Below are 16,252 nucleotides of genomic sequence, written 5' to 3' on the forward strand. Positions count from 1 at the left end.
CCACAGTACGTAGTTGTATATTCTTAGTTGTGGGTCCTTCTAGTTGTAGCATGTGGGATGCCGCCTCAGCATGGCTTGATGAGCGGTGCCATGTCTGCACCCAGGATTCGAACTGACGAAACACTGGGCTGCCTGCAGTGGAGCGCTCGAACTTCACCACTCAGCCACGGGGCTGGCCCCGATCTTCTTTTTTTTTCTGCTTTATGTCCCCAAATCCCCCCGGTACATAGCTGCATATCTTAGTTGGAGGTCCTTTCAGTTGTGGCATGTGTAATGACTCTTTTGAGGCAATGTCTCACAACCCTACATGGGACAAGGGGGAGTACATTTCCAGGTAGTGAAAACTCCTGGGGGAAACACAATATATTAAAATATTATCCTGCCAGATACAATATGAAAGTAACACTACTGCTCTTTTATTTGTGTTAAAGAAAATATGTAAGAATTAAGATATACTTTAACCCACTTCAAATCTCTATTTCAGGATATCTCTAACCAGTGACTGATTTTCAGAACTTATATAAACTCGAGGAGGCCATATGCTGTTATATAAAATACTTTCAAAACTCTTAAAGTTGTAAATATATAAAAAATGTGATTCAGTAAAAATAAAAATGAAGTCTCATTTCCAAACACTAAATTCTGTTTTTACAAAGGAAATATAAAAAGTCGATAAGCCACAGATTGTGTGTTATATTTGCTTTAATATATACATCGAAATCTATGAGAAAAACAAAATTGAAACCATGGTGGCTCTTCTTTAATAAGAATTATTCTAAGATTTTTAAGTAAAGATGGCTCAACTTTGGCAATATTAGGCCTGCAGAACCACAAGACTTTCATAATCAATGTTGCCCTATAACTCTTTAAATTATGATATACTTTAAGTATGTTAGCATATCTTCTAGAAGGGATATGAGAAAGATGCAATACTTTTAGCAATTAGTGTCAAACACTGAGAATGACAGCAAAACAAGGCAAAAGAATCTCTTTCTCTAAGGTAAAAATAAAACTTTAATGTAAGTTGTTTTTTTCCTCTATGTAGAAAAAAGGTTTTATGTGATTTTTTTTAAATTTGAAGTAAAGTCTAGCTTAAAACTATGGATATTTTTTTAATGCATGCCAGAAAGAAATGACAACCTGAATGCAAAAGAAAAAAATTTGGATTCAAAAACTATTTTAGAACCTTGTGTTGCAAGGACCATAAAACTGTTTGATTCAAAGTTTTGTTATAAAAATATAAGCTATATGAGGACATGAGCCTTGTCTAACATTTCCCCACTGTATCTTCACTTCTCAGAATATGGAATAGAATATGAAAATCAGTCCATAAATTCTTGTTGAATTAAAGAAAATGTATCATTTTATCCTCACTACATATTTGTTACAAACGAAACCTCATTTTCGCCTATTTCATAAACAGAGATGATGACTGATTTTTTTTCAAATAACACACAGCCATTTAGTCACAGACATGAAATGTTATCAAGTCCTAATTTAGTTGTATTCTTTCTTTGAGAGCAGAGCAAGATTTCTGAAGTTACTAAAGGCATATTTATGTCATTGAATGACTTGAAACTGTTCTTTTTATTCCATACAAACCTTGGAATTTTGCCATATTCAGAAATAATGATTTTTTTTGTTTTACTTTAAATCTATGTATATTGAAGGACAACCATTATTTCTTCCTAAGCAGTTGTCTATCCATCTATTCATCCATCCATCCTTTTCATCTTAATATCCCTCAGCACCAAAATAAGGATTCATACAAACAAAATAAAGCAGATAGAGTCCAAACCATTACGATAAATAGCCAAACTTTCTCTACTTTGTGCTTAAAAAGCACTACAACTTTGTCATGCCTTTAAACCTTTCATGGTATGAAATTAATATGTCACATTGGTTTAGCGGTAAGAGGACCAGCAAAGTCTCAACAATTTGACCATTTCCTATCCTCACACCACTCTACATGATTTTTCAAGCAATTCCCTTCTCACTTTATCAGGACAGTTTGATTAGGTAATTCCCTCAATCTACAATTGCAGGATTTCATTCATTCCTGGTAGAAGAGGGAAGCACTTTAAGAAGAATCAAGCCAAAGCAAAACTGATTTAGCAGTGAGCTCAAGATTGCGAAGGAAAGTAAAGCCATGTTGAATGAGAAAGAGTTAAAGGAATCAAAGGAAAATTCTAAGCACGAGGCAAGGTCATGGTCTCTAAACATTTGAAAGGTTGTAAGTTCCAAGAAGGACTATATTTGCACTAGGGATAGAACTAGCACTGTGGATGGAAGGTTAAGGGTACATGGCCCAGTTGAATATGAGGAAGTCAGAGCTATTCAAATACAGAAGGGGTTACACAACTCAGCCCATGTGGAAATCTTCACCATTTTTTGTCACTGGACTTATCCAAGTGTAGGTTAGAAAACCACTTGGTGGGGTTGATGTAATCCGATTCAATCATTTCATTAAGATTTGGATTTCATGACCTTTAAAGTCCATTCCAACCCTGAGATTCATTGAAGTCCTGAAACCCACTCCACTGGGAGTGCTGCCTGCCAAATTAATCTTTGCATGAAAGGCAGAAAATGATGTCAATTGTTGCAGCTGCTGTGAGTCAGCTGGAAACTGCTCGACAAAGGCAAAGTTCAACCTAGTTACCAAACCCCGACTAATTTTAAATGATTTTAGCTTTCTTAGACGGTTCCAGAATTACACACTCAATTAATGCTGTTGATTTCAGCCAAGTCTCCACAAAAAGAAGTGGAATGTAAGGCAAATATTCAGATGAATCAAACCAAAGAAACTAGATCTTTCAGTTTGAATGCTATCTTCAGTGATCCTAAAAACTCAGACCAAAAAGATCTCACCATTCAGGACATACAGGGCTGAACTGGAAAGTAGGAGCTCCTGGTTCTAGTCCCTACCATATTTCACAACATTTGTAAGAAAAGAGGTCTCAGAGTCAGACAGATCTAAATTTGAATACTGGTTTAACCATTACCAGCTATGGGGCCTTGGGGGGAGATAGATATGTCTGAATCTCAATAGTCTCATCTATAGTAAGAACAAGAGCAACTCCTACTTATTGAGAGCCTGCTATGTGCCTGTCACTGTTCTAGAGCTTCAGAGGCATCCTTATAATTTTTGGAGAATTTCTATAAGATGGGCATTGTTATTCACATTTTGGAAATGAAGAAAATGAATTTTAAAGAGGTAAAGTAACTCCCCCAGGCCACATAATTGGCAGGATTTTTATCAAGTTGGACAGAACCTTTTTGCATTTCATGGTAAATTCTGGCCAATGTAATATAAAAAATGTGCTATAGCTCTTCCAAGAGGATTTCTTTGATGGTTGGGCCAGGCCCTTCCTGGGTCCTGCCTCCTTCTGCAGTCTAGAAGATGTCTGTGATGGCTAGAGCTCTAGTAACTGTCTGGGGCCACACCTAGGGATGAGGAAGTCAGGAACTGAAGAGAGTGTGGGTCCCTGATAATTTTGTGGAACCTCCATATCTATCTTAAGCAGTTCATAAATGAAGTTCTCTAACATGAGAGAGAAATACATTTCTCTCAGTTTAAACATTGTAGGACATTATTAATTTGAGTTTTAGTTAAATGTTGCTGTACCTGATCCTAAGTGATATATCACACATCCAAATAAATTCTGTGTCCGGGTCAGAGGCTCACACCGGGGCATAGTATGAGAGAGGTTTGATTAAACAAAGTGCGGAAGCTAGAAAGCCATATAGCAACTGAGAATCACTATAGGTTATTAAGTAGCAGAGCATGGCAAAATTTTGGACAGTGTAACTAAGAGGTAGTATATATATAAAATAAGTTGGAGTTGAAGGCAAAACTTTGTGTTAATAAATTAGAATACTGACAAATCAATCCTTACTGTGATGATGCTCTAGAACCAGACAATAAATAATAAACCAGTCATAATTTCATACCGGAGGGCAAGAAGCTCATCCTTTGTGCAACCCATTCTTTAAATAATTGTGCCCTATTCTTCTATGTGTCATGATTGCTATTTATGATCAAGTCCTAAGGCTGATGGAAGACACAGTAATTAAAATGCATGATCCCTGCCCTCTAATGAAAAAGACTTAAAATTAAACAAATACACAGAAATGAATGCTGTGATGGAAATATGCACAAGATAACTTGGAAGCCCAGAGAAGCACTTCCTACATGGATTATGGGGAGGCATGACAATAAAGACTTGTGAAAACAGATGGCAGTTGATCTGAGTCCTCAGCAATACACAGGACTTAACCAGGCATGGAAAGAGCAGAGAGACACTCTAGACAGTGTAAACAGGATGTACAAATGTACAGAATCGACACCTTGGCAGATTTGGTCTGGTGAATGAAGTGGCATAGAGGGAGATGAGATTGGAGATATGAGGAAAGGTCCAGATACTGAAAGACTAATTACTTTGGCCAGAAGAGCTTATATTTTATCTTTAAAGCATCAGAGGTTTTTAATGAGCACTGAAATGATCAAGCATGCTTTCCAAGATCACTCTGGCAAGAGTTTGCAGGACAGATTGGAGGTGACAAGACTAGTTGCAGGAAAACCAGTTTGAGGCTACTGATGTAACTGGATAAAAGGAATTCTGAGAAATAGACTGAAAGCAGTTGTATCGTAGATGTAATTGAAGGACACTTTGGAGGTATTTAAAAGAACTGAGAAGGGTCTCCTAGAAGCCATTTGGTTCCATTGTGAGAATTTCAGGGGTATATGAAAGCAGATCCCAGACTGACGTGAGTAGGTGACTAAACGAGCAATGCAGAAGTAGAGACGAGTGCAGGCTACATTATAGCTCCTTTTCCATCAAAGCCAAGCTTCTAGAATTGGAGCAAAATTTAAAAAGATGTTCCAAGAAGGAAAACGGGAGGGATGTGCTTTTTCCTAAAGAGGAAAGAACTGAGGACGTTTATATTCTCGTGGAGATGAGGGAATCCTGGAGGGATGTGAATAGGGCCAGCCTGACGGCACAGCGGTTAAGTTCTCACATTCAGCTTCAGCGGCCCCGGGTTCACCAGTTCGGATCCTAGGTATGTACCTACTCACTGCTTGTCAAGCCATGCTGTGGCAGGCGTCCCACATGTAAAGTAGAGGAAGATGGACATGGATGTGAGCTCAGGGCTAGTCTTCCTCAGCAAAAAGGGGAGAATTGGTGGTAGATGTTAGCTCAGGGCTAACCTTCCTCAAAAAAAAAAAAAAAAAGATGATGAGGGATGAGAATAATAATTAAGTAAAGACCATGAGGAGTTAGGTCACCCCTAGGTTGACGACAGCAAACCTTCAAACTCAACACACAAGAGTGAAGGTAGGAGGCAATTCATAAAGAAATTGCCAGTATTTTTCATAAAGACAAACACTGACAACGCCGTCAGATCAACAGTAGGAAAATGAGGACAGACTGTGAGAGATTAACACCTGTAAAGAAAAGCCTCAGGATTAAACCCCAGAAATTAAGAATGGTGTCCTCAGGATGCGGTTGTTACAATGGTGAAGCTAGCACATTTTCCATCGTTGTATCCTCTGTGCCTCACACCATAACAGCAGCAAGCAGTCACAAGTCACTCCTATTTGGATATCTGAGTGGAGAGTGTAACATGAGCCTCCTACCTTCTCCAATATGTGTCACCATCTTCTCAGTATACATAAGTGTGGGCTTTCTCTGTGCTACTGTCTTTTTTTTTTCCCCCTGCTTTATCTCCCCAACGCGCCCCCCCACCCCCGTACATAGTTGTATATCTTAGTTGCAGGTCCTTCTAGTTGTGGGATGTGGGACACCGCCTCAACGTGGCCTAATGAGCAGTGCCATATCCGGGCCCAGGATCTGAACCCTGGGCCGCTGCAGCGGAGCGCGCGAACTTAACCACTTGGCCACGGAGCCGGCCCCTGTGCTACTTTCTATAATAAAAGTCTACAGCTTTCTGAAGGTGCTAGAGATGCAACAGAGGCTAGATTCTCTGAGGAAATGGTCATTTATTTATTGGCTCACTCAAAAATCATTTAGTGGGCTCTACTATATACCAGGTGTGGTATTAGAACTGGGAATGCAAAAGTCAAGTCACAGTGTTTGTTTTCTATCTAGAGCTTCCAAAGAAGACACTAACCAGCCGTGAATGGGGAGTGTGAAATAGCTCCTCCAAGCCGACAGAAATTGAGCTGGATCTCACAATAGCATAAATTGTTTATAGCAGTGCTTCTTAAAGTTAAATGTGCACATACTTGAGGATCACACCAAAATGCAGACAGCGATTCAGTAGGTCCAGGGTGGGGTACAAGAGTCTGCATTTGAACAAGCCCCCAGGTGATTCCAATTCTTCTGGTCCATGCCATACTTTGAGTATCAAGGAGTCACAGTAATTTAATATAGGTGATGTTAACTTGGACATGTATTTAGGAGTTTTGTTTCTAAAAGTGTTTTCTTCATAATGTTCAATCTTTTTGCTACAATCTTTTTCAGTGCCTTGTATTGTTTGTTCTCTGCTGCAATGGTTAATTGCTGTCTCAATTGGGAAGACTGCATTTGGATATATTCTTCAAAAAAAGATGTACCATAAATAACTGATGACCATCAGTATTCAAACATATTTTTAGTGTATTTTGACTCTAAATACTATATAACTTAGTTCCTTCAAGAAAAATTCTCAATGATCTATTTTCTCATTATTAAAGCCTTATTTCATTAGGATTGGAGAGAGGACATAAATGCTTCCTTATTTTCTCCTGACAACTAAATTGTTCTACCTTTTCAGCATTTAATTGGAATGATCTCAATTATCATTGGAGTAATAACTTTGTTACTATCACTCTGTAAAAACTAGACTAGATAAAACTGAAGAAAACTCTTCTATATTTAAAGAATATATCTACAATTTCTGAAAACCATCAAGAAGCTTACAATTGGCACTCTAAAATTCTGCACACTGAACAAAACAAAACAAAGAAACAAACAAAACCAGGAGCCACTATTGCAAACCCAACTACTGATACTCCATATGATAATCCTTAGACTGAAAATATTGGTATAAGAATCTGCTTAATTCCCTGCCCCTATAGCCCTCTAAATCTAAACTAGAATTACCAACCCATCCCTGAATATTCAGTTGCCTGACTCTCATCTTTTTAGAACAAGACCCAGTGAAGAAAGCCCTAGGTCAGTATTTAGCTTTAAACCCTCTTGACCGTTGGTTTACCCTAATTTTAATAGCAGATTCACTGGTTGCCGGGTGCCTTAGTCTTTATCAGGTACTTCTGGACACTGAAGGGTTGAATTTCCTAACCCTTAATGTGAGTCTCCTCTGGATTAGGTCCATAACATCTACTCCTAGATCATCAAAGTTGCAATCTCTTCTCTTCCCTGTAGACATCTTGATTTGAACTGCAATTGAATTTTTGTCTAATCCTCACAATCTGCTGGCATTTTCCATCACAGACTAAATTTATCAGTTTACATTTATTTTTAATAAATACTAATGCCTGAATTATCCACATTCTGTTATAAATTATTTACTTAGTACTATGGATATGCCTAGGTTTCTAATCTTGGCCCTTCCAGCATATTCATTCCCCTTGTCACAAAATCTATCCCATCCCTCTGTCATTTCATTCCTGATTCTAAAACTAAGGTCCCTCCTTTTTCATTCCTGTAAAAAAAAAAATTTATTGAGCACCTACTATGTCGTAGGAACTATCCTATAAATAGGGATACAGAAGAAAGATTCCATCTGTGCAGAGCTTATTTTTAAAATACTATGATTCATTCTATCAGATATGCATATAAATTAAAACATCTTTGAACTTTATTCCAACTATATTTTATTCTTCATTTTGAAAAGTTCAAGAATAAATCATTTTAAATCCAGCATTTGTTAGAAGTCTAATTATAATTTTCTAATATACAGTCTTAGATTTCTGTAAAATGAATGAGTTTAAAATCCTTATATGTTTATCTACCTATTTTACCTACAAAGAAAATAGTTTATAATCATCTTAGAATCCTAGATTGGAGTTTTTTAAAAGTATTCAAAAGTACCTAATTTAACATCCCTGCCCAAATAAAGAATATGTTGTACAGTGTCTGTGTACATCTTTTCTCATATGTTCAGGAATTGGGAGTTTCTTATTACACAAGGCAAGCTCACGTCGCTGCTTCTTTAATTGGTACCACTCCATGCTCAGAATTAACAAAGGAAAATATTGTCACAAGACAACTTTCAAATATTTGAATACGACCATCCTGTCTCTCCTTAATTCCTCTTCTCCAACTTGAAGAGCTCCAATTTGTGGCAGGGTTTACAGATCCTTCACCATCCTGATCCCTGTCCTCTGCATGCACACCACTTGCAATCTTTCTCTAAAAAGTGTAGCTCGCTTAACAGAATGAGATAATCCAGATAGACCAACACAAAGCACCACAAAAACTCCTGAGACCTGGATAATCTAAAAGTGCAAAGGCGTCACATCTTGAGTTCATGCTGAACTCATGGAAACTAAATCTTTTTCTACATGAAGTACAAGCCAGATATCTCTATATCTTGAACTAAATAAACCAATTCTTTATGCTAAATAAACTAAACTATATTTGTCCTTGTTAATTTTTTATTGTTAGTTTCAACCGAATATTCCAGGTCTAGGGAGATTGAAACTTGACTCAATCAGCTATGTTATTAACTACCTCACCCAATTTTTTTCTGTCTGAAAATATGATAAGCTTGTCATATATGACTTCACCCAAATAACTGATAACATTACTCAATAGTATGAAGGCAGAAGACAGAGCCTTGTGGCACTCCCAGATGGCAGCAAGCCATTAATCTTTTTCTTTTCTATTTGTCCCCTTTGTAAGTATTTTCTTATGAAGCTAACGCATGTGTGCTATAAAATTTAAACAATACAGAAATGAATAAAGTAAAAACGGAAGTACTCTTATTGCAATCCTACTCTCCAGAAGTAACAACTGTTAATATTTTGGTACATATACATCTATCCAGATAGATCTATCTATCTCTAATTTTACATGTTTGTAATTTTTTTCAGAAGTGGGTGAACACAGTAAATATTGTTCTGCAACTTTTTTTCATTTGAATTATCATTGACCTATATTTTACACACCCACACATTTCAAGCCACCTTATTCTCTTTAACAATTGCATTATTTACCATCTTATATTTGTACCACAATTTGTTTAACTATTCTCTTTCTTATTATCCTACTTTACTTAAAGTTTTTGCTGTTATAAAATATATTACAATGTACATTTATTATAACGTACAAATTTGGAGAGCATTAACGAGAGAATTTCTGTACAATTCATTCCTTAAAGTATAATTGCTGGTAAAAAATTATGAACATTTTCAGATTTAAATAGATACTTGCCAAATTGTCCTCCAAAAAATGATGCTGAATTATACCTCAATTGATGTTAAATTACTATATCCACTTGCTTACATTTTTGTCCCAAAATGAGCATAATCAATCTTTCAATTTGTGTCACTGTGATAGGTAAAAGTTTATCTCAATTTATTTAGAGGTTTTGTGTTTATTAGTGAATTTGTGTTTTAATACTGGACAGTCATTTAAATTTCTTCTGTAAGTTGTCAGATTCTGTCTTTCCATGTTTTCCTATTGCGTTGCCTTTTGTAATTGATTGAGCTCTTTGAATCACAGAAGTCTTACGTTTGTGACACATTTCCCCAATTTTGCATACTGTCTTGCTTCATTTTTGTTGTTGCTGTTGTCATATAGAATTTTTAATTGTCATATAGTTAAATTTTTAACTTTTAAAAGTCACTTCTGAGTTTCACATTACCCCTTGATAAGCCTCTCCTGCTACACAAGGATTAAGGAAAAACATTTTCTTCCAATAATTTATGATTTCACTGTATATAAGTAAATGTTTAACTAACTTGAAATTCGTGTTGGTGTAGCGAACTTAAAGAGCCATCTTCTTTGTTCTCAAATGCCTAGTTAGTTGCCACACTGTCATTTAATGAATATATTATTCTACACTAATTATGAGGTGAAACCTATATCCTTCTAAATCCCCATATATACTTGGATCTATATCATGAGTTTCTATTTCATTTGACTTGCAAGTATTATGCTGTTTTAAATACATTAGGAAGCAATATATATTTTTACTTTCTCTATTTTTAGGATTTCCTATAAATCATTAATAGTTACCAATTATTTATCAGTACCATTTTAGTAATAGTAATATTGGGTATTAATATTAGAAATTTTAAGGTAATATATTCTCATTAAAAGAAAAATAGAGAAAAGCAGAAGAATACTGGAAGGAAAACTAACAGTTAGTTTATGACCATTCTTCTAGCTTCCTAAATGTGTGAAGACTTGATCAAATTCTTTCAACAGTAATTCAAGGAACTTAAAGGAATACCAGATCTGACCAAGGTTACTCTCTACCGAACCAAGCAACTGTAGTTCATGGGAAAGAGTTATTATCAAATAATGTGTAACCACTATTGATGAGATGTCTACCACCGAAACTTGGAAACTAGATCCATAAATTTGAAGACCTCTGAGACTAGCTAGGCATAAAACTTAAAGGACTCCAGTGCTGATTGATTCTTTAAACTGAAATCGTTGGCACCATCCCAATCTCATCACTCATTACTATGTGCATCCCAAGTGTAGACTGAGAAGATTCCAATACTAAAGGCATAAACACAAAAACACATGATGTTCCTTAACTCTCCTTTTCTTTCATTTGTAGCTCCACATTGGATATATAAAATGGATGAAGTCATTTATAAAATGAAAATCAAAATCTTTTCCTCTGCATATGATTTGGCTTCATTATAATGAATGGATATGAGATGTCATCTCTCCAAACAAGAAACCAAGGTAAAATTTGTACTTTTACAAAATAAAGTATCAAGTTTTCCCATAAAATCTATAATGTATGAATTCTTCCACTTAATTAAGTATAAAAAATACCTGTTATATAGCACTCCCCAGTGATCTCAAGCAACAGTTTTTCATTATCCAGTTATTGGCAAGCTCCTAAATGAAACTACTGATTTTTAAGAAAGGTAATATAAAGCAGTTCATCTCAAATCTAGATGACCATAGAATCCTTTAAGGACTTTTAAAACAACAAACAAAGAGACGTCTCAGGCTTGCCACTGGAGATTCTGATTTACTACGGGTAGCATGTGGCATTGAGTCAATGCTTTTAAAAAATATTTCGAGTGATTTATGATAATTTTCTAAATCATATGTATGTTTTTCACCCATTTCTGCAGAATTTACAACATAGGCTTTTAAACCACCAACATTCGATTATCTGGGGAGATAATTTTAAATACGTATAACTGGGTTGCATTCCAGATACAGTGATTCAGAACATTGAGAAGGACCCGAGAATTCTCATTATTGCAAACTCACTAAGTTTCAGTCATACTAACTCTAATACTAAGAAGCATCATTGATACTAAACAGCATCATTGAAGTAGAAATGCAGAGGTAGACTGATTACAGTAAAAGTCCCGGATTTTTATTTATTCTACACTTAGTTCATGCAAAACAATATCATCCATCATCAAGGAAATCAATGCTGTTAATTATAACTTTATTGGTGTTGTGGTTTTGTTTCTATCTAATTTGAGGATTTGGTATGGATATATAATTTTCAAAGAACTAAAACTTAAGCCATTTATACTTAGTTGTAGATTTAAAAATATTTATATACAATTACAGTAAAACTAATCTAAGATGACATTGAGAATTTATAAGAGATTGTTTTCCTTAAAAAGCAGTTTTTGATTGACAATCTAATCTTTGATTGTCGATTGACTATTTCTACAATGAAGCCACTAAGAAAACAGACATTTATCCAAGGAGTTAAAGTATCATCTGTCATTGCCTTCCAGGATGTGATGGTTAACCTTATGTGTCAACTTGGATGGGATACACGACCCAGATTTTTGGTCAAACACTAGTCTAGATGCTGCCTGAAGGTGAGAGTAACTTTTGAATAAGTAGACTTTTAGTAAAGCAGATTATCTTCCAACATATAGGTGAGCCTCAAATAATCAGTCAAAGCCCTTAAGAGAAAAAAGACTGACCTCCCCAGAGGAAGAGAGAATTCTGCTTGCAGTCTCCCTTTGGACTTGAGTTGCAACTTCAACTTTTCCCTGGGTCTCCAGGTTTCCAGACTACCTGACAGGTTTTGGCTTGTCAGTCTCAACAATCATATACGCCAATTCTTTATATATACGTATAAGTTACAAAGTAATCAATTTATTGTTTTGGGGTTCGGGTTCCAGGTAAGATGAAGTAAGCACACCTCCCTGTCTCCTGAATACAGCTATAAGATCTGTACAGACAACATAGGACAGACTTTTCAGAACTCTAAAAAATGGATAACAACAGGCAGATCAGAGAACACAAGAATATTAATGCAACCAGATGCCAAGAAATGAGGACTGTGGTACGAACAGAACTCAAAGACAATGCAGAAATCCCTTTATTTCTTTTCTCTGTTCTTTCATGCTCCAGCCCCAGGAAACCCATGGCAAAAGTAACAGTGGTAGCCACAGGAGCCCAAAAGAGTCAAAATTCTGAGGGAGGGGAACCTTCCTCTCCATTTTTTGGAGTGGTTCCAACTAGGTGGGGTCAGCCCTCACTACTTTTTTTCTTTCTGTCCTCACATCACTTGGTCCTGATTGTAGGCTCAGAAATGGAAGTGGGTGACAGAATAGAGTAATTAGAATACCAATGTTCTGGCCTGAGCACTAAAATGGAAAGCCCCAGGGGACTGGAAAGTTCCAGGGTGATGACAGACAAGAAAGAACTCAAAGAAACAACCCAAAATGTTGACTATGAACTTCAGGGCTCATTCCCAGCTGCCAAAGTGTGGATCTGATCCTAATTAATATACCAAATGCTCTGAAAACTGGATTGATGGGAGACCACCATCCAGGTTCCAAACTGAGTACTGGGTGGTACAGCCAGAAAAAAATCCATAAAGCACTACAAAAGCTTCAAAAACTGAACTATTAGAAACACAGTCCACAGAAGACTAGGTGGAACTTGTTGCCTGAACATAAGCAAGTTGATTTTCTGCTAAAATGTAAGTATCAATACTCTGAATAGGATTAAACAAGACCCAGAGTCTCATAACATATTTAAAATGTTCAGGATACAATCCAAAATTGATTGGCATATGAAGAGCCAGGAAAACCTCAACTCATGTGGGAAAAAACATACAACAGATGCCAACATTGAGATAACACAGATGTTGGAATAATCTGACAAAGACTTTAAAGCAGCCACTACAAAATGCTTGAATTAGCAATCTTGAACACTCTTATAACAAATTTTAAAATAGAAAGCCTTGCAAAAGCAATACAAGATGTAAAGAAGAACCAAAAGGAAACTTTAGAAGTTTCAATAACTTCTAAAATGCCATAACTGGAGGAAAAAGCTCAGTGAATGGACTCAATAGCAGAATGAAGATGACAGATGAGAGTCAGTAAACTTGAAGATACATCGACAGAAGTTATTCAATCTGAACAATACAGAGAAAAAAGTTTTAACAAAGGGCAGAGCCACAGAGAATATGGGACAGAAAAAAATGTTTTAACATCTGTGTCATCAGAGTTACAGAAAGAGAGAAGAAACTGCACAGCTGAAAACACATTTGAAGGTATAATAGCCAAAAAATATCTCAAGTTAAGCAAAAGCTCTCTCTAGATTCAAGAAGCTGAGTGAAACTAAAATAGGATAAACCTAAAGAAATCCATGTCCATATGTATTATAATCAAACCATTGTACACTAAAGACAAAAAAAATCTTGAAAACAGCCAGAGAAAACAGTGTATTACCTACAGGACAATGACTCAAATAATGGAGATTTCTCATCAGAAACTGTGCAGGCCAAAAGAAAATTGCACGTTTTTAAAGTTCTGAAAGAAAAGAACCGTCAGTCCAGAATTCTACATCCAGTGAAAATATCCTTCAGGAACAAAGGTGAAACAAAGATATTCTCAATTTATGTAGATATAGTGCATAAGCAAACTATAGCCTAAATTGGAGGCAATAAGGTAGCAAGATCTCCACGTTCCAATTGAAGTGGTAAAATACTGATTCTAAGTAAACTGTGAAAAGTTAAGTGTATTTTGTAATCACCAGAGCAACCACTAAAAAAAAAAATTGAGATATACAGTCAAAATCACAAAAGATAAATTAAAACAAATGCTAAAAACATGTTTAAATACCCCAAAAGAAGGCAAGAAAAATAAAATAGAGAATGAAAACCAGGAGGAACAAACATAAAACAAACAATAAAGTGAGAGACCTAAGTCCAAACATATCAAAATTCCCATTACATTTAAATGATCTAAACATGCAATTAAAAGACAGATTGTCAGAATGGACAAACAAACACGACCCATCCATATGCTGTCTTTTAAAAACTCACTTCAAATATAATAACATAGGAGGATTAAAAGTAAAAGAATGGGGCCAGCCCTGGTGGCCTAGTGGTTAAGTTTGGCACACTCCACTTTAATGACCTGGGTTTGGTTCCTGGGTGCAAACATACACTACTCATCTGTCAGTGGCCTTGCTGTGGTGGTGGCCCACATACAAAAAGAGGACAACTGGCAACAGACGTCAGCTCAGGGAAATCTTCCTCAGTAAAAAAAATAAATAAAGCAATAAATAAATAAAAGCAAAAGAATGGAAAAATATACTACCAAACACTAATCAAAGGTAGTTGGAGTGGCTAGCTTAAAATCAGACAAAGTAATCTTTACAGCAAAGAAATTTTCAGGAATAACAAGGGGCATTACATAGTGATAAAAGCTTGAGTTCACCAAGAAGATATACCAATCCTAAATGTTTATGCATCTAACAACAGAACTACAAGCAAAAACTGATGGAATTAAAAGAAGAAATAGATAAATCCACAATTATAGTTAGAGATTTCAACACTTCCCTCTCAGTGAAATATAGACAGAAATTCAGTAGGGATATAGAAGTTCTAAACAATGCCATCAACATATTGGGTCAAATTGACGTTTATAGAACCCTCCACCCAACAACAGCAGAATCCTTCTCAGTATCATCCTTATGATGATATCTTATATCTCATGATGATACCTCCTGGGTATCATATTTATCTCACTATACATCCTTCTCAGTATCTTTTTGTTGTTGCTCTTGAGGAAAATTGGCCCTGAGCTAACATCTGTTGCCAATCTTCCTCTGTTTGCTTGAGGAAGATTGCACCTGTACCAATCTTCCTCTATTTTGTGTGTGGGAACCGCCACAGCATGGCCTGATGAGGAGTGTGTAGGTCCACACTTGGGATCTGAACCCACAGATCCCAGGTCACCAAAGCAGAACATATGAACTTAACCACGACACCTCCAGGCGGGCCCCTCAGTATCATGTCATGACTTATCTTACATAGATGTTATAACTTCAGTCTGGCTGTATACCTCTCACATGTGTTCTCTCCCGTTAGAGACTGAGGATTTCAGCTACACATTTCTCAACTGAGTGAGACCCCAGGGAGTGTCTTAGCTACCATTCTCCTCTAACTTAAACCACTTTCTTTCACTCCAGCTCACAAAACTTCTACATCTACTAGGAACATCCAGTACCAGATAAAGAAAAGGTGAGAGGAGCATATAGAAATAGATATTGTATTTTCCTCCATAATTTTATTTTAAATGCGTTTAATTTTAAAATATATTTCAGAACTGTATATAAAACATATAAGTAAATTACAAAAACAATGATAACTGTCGGATTTTACAAATAGAATCTTGTCAGTGTCTTAGAAGACTCCTGTGTGTCCCTCCTTAATTACCTTTCTCTCCCTCGTCACTAGAAATGACCATTATTCTGATTTTTATGTTTTGCTACTTATGAATCCCTAAATAATTGTTTTATTTTTCCAGATCCTCAATTGTATGAAATCATCATACAGAAACTATCATATTGCACCTATCCTTTTGACTTTCTTCTTTCACTCAATATTACGTATATGTTCATCCATATTAGGAGATGTACCATAAAGTATCCTATTTTATGAATAGATCAAAATGTTAAAATTCTACTATTGACAGACATTTGTGTTGTTTCCAGTTGGGGGTTATAAAAAAGGCCACTATGAACACGTGATACACACATAAGGTTTTTTCTAGAGTATACAAATAGAAGTGGGATTGCTAAGTCATAGGATACACACA

This window comes from Equus quagga, chromosome 2 (assembly GCF_021613505.1).
Source record: "Equus quagga isolate Etosha38 chromosome 2, UCLA_HA_Equagga_1.0, whole genome shotgun sequence".
In the NCBI taxonomy this organism is placed as follows: Eukaryota; Metazoa; Chordata; class Mammalia; order Perissodactyla; family Equidae; genus Equus; species Equus quagga.